The 1825-nt window shown below is 42.2% G+C and overlaps 1 non-coding gene across 1 annotated transcript; it reads left to right on the top strand.

The window, feature by feature from the left end:
- The first annotated feature begins 1333 nt into the window (after window positions 1-1333).
- Window positions 1334-1442, top strand: LOC136509700 (small nucleolar RNA R71). Its single transcript, XR_010772448.1, has one exon. It is a non-coding gene; the product is annotated as a small nucleolar RNA R71 (small nucleolar RNA).
- Window positions 1443-1825: the final 383 nt, after the last annotated feature.

Raw genomic sequence — 1825 nt, 5'->3', positions numbered from 1 at the left:
CCTTGATCTTGACTTATCTTGGTCAAATCTCTCCTTGTCCTTAGTTGGCCTTGGCTTTCTTGTTCCTTTCTTCTTGGGTCGCTTCTTATTTGCCCGTGTTGCATTCGAGAGGGGCGATCCACAAGAAAAAGCAAACGTTTCTTTCTTTCCAGCAAAGTGGAAATAGATTTGTCCAGAAGCCACATATATGCAAGCATTAACAATAATAAGGAAAGGACGACCAAGGATAAGGGGTGTGTCCTTGTCGTTACCCATGTCTAAGATCATAAAATCAGCAGGGACATAATTATTTCTAACTTTAACCAAAAGGTCACAAGCTACACCTTCTACATCGTGAGTTGATTGATCAGCTAATTACACATAAGCAGAAGTGGGAGCTAGGTGCGAGTAAAACAATTCATCATATTTTTCTTTAGACATTATGTTTATGCTAGATCCAAGATCACAGATTGCATTATGGAAAGTATGAGGACCAATTGAGCAAGTAATAACAGGACTACCTGGATCACCTTTCTTGGTTATGTGAGGAGCATCTAGCAACGGAGTACCACAAGTATATAATACAAAATCATACCTTGTAGTGACGAGGTTGGCGGTCTCCATGGTTGCTTCAGGCTTGCCTGGTATTCTACCTTTCTCATAAGATGGGATAGCAGCGGCTAGTTGTGCTAATTGGGTTTCTAACATCTTATTAAAGCTAAGTTGATTTTTCATAGCAGAAGAGAAATCCTCCAATTTAGCATTTATGTTTTCTAGCATCTTGTCATTAGCATGAAGTTTCTTATTTATACTATCAGTCATTCTACCTTGACTATAAACAAGATCTTTAAGGAAAGGGTAACCATTACCTTGATTACTAGGATGTTGTGAATAATTATTATTGTAATTGTTACCTTGAGTGTTGGAGCGCTGATTCCATCCTTGATTTTGAGGACGAAACCCATTGTCATTGTTGACAAAGTTGAGATCTTCATGAGTCTCAGGACAGTGATGTCCAGAGTGGCTTGATTCTCCGCAAACTTCACAAGTCATGTGTGACTCCATGGCTTCCACGGTCTCTTGAGTACTCATCTTCTCGCAATTTTCTAGCCTCTTGGCTAGTAAGTCCATCTTGGCTACAATCATGTTAGTTTCCTTAAGAGAATGCATACCTCTCTTGCGGGGCTGTAGGCGTTCATCATTCCATCCTTGGTTGGACACCATCTTCTCTATCAGTGCCTTGGCATCTGTAACATTAAGAGAAAAGAATGCTCCACTAGCGATAGCATCTAAATGGCTCCTATCGAGGGAAACTAAACCATGATAGAAGTTCTGGATCAAAAGCCAGTCTTCCATGCCATGTTGTGGGTAGGCAGCGACATACTCTTGCATATGTTCCCAAGCCTCAGGAATCGACTCATCAGATTGTTGCTAAAAACTAGAGATCTTGTTGCGAAGAGCATTGGTCTTACCCATCGGGAAGAACTTAACTAGGAAAGCGTTGGAACACTGTCGATGTTTTACCACCGATAGCCTGCCATGGGGGTACCCGGGACAGTTGTTCGGGCTTCGGCAAATAGTGGAACTCGGCGGTTACGCAAAGAGACTCGCGATTTATACTGGTTCAGGCCCTCGACTAGGTTGAGTAATAACCTTACGTCCAGTCGGCGTTAGCCTATTTGCATCATGTTGCTTTGAGTATTGAGTATGCGTTGCGTTTAGGTGATACCCTCAGTAGCCCTTTATAGTCCGAGTACTACAGAGGATTGTTTGAATACTACTCGGATACAAGGTTTGAGTCCTAAGCTACGCTTCGGTGTCCTTCCTTGTACAATCCGAGTTGTAG

Source organism: Miscanthus floridulus, chromosome 15 (assembly GCF_019320115.1).
Source record: "Miscanthus floridulus cultivar M001 chromosome 15, ASM1932011v1, whole genome shotgun sequence".
Classification (NCBI taxonomy): domain Eukaryota; kingdom Viridiplantae; phylum Streptophyta; class Magnoliopsida; order Poales; family Poaceae; genus Miscanthus; species Miscanthus floridulus.
The sequence above is the reverse complement of the archived record's forward strand: the minus strand, read 5'-3'. Positions and strand labels throughout refer to the sequence as shown.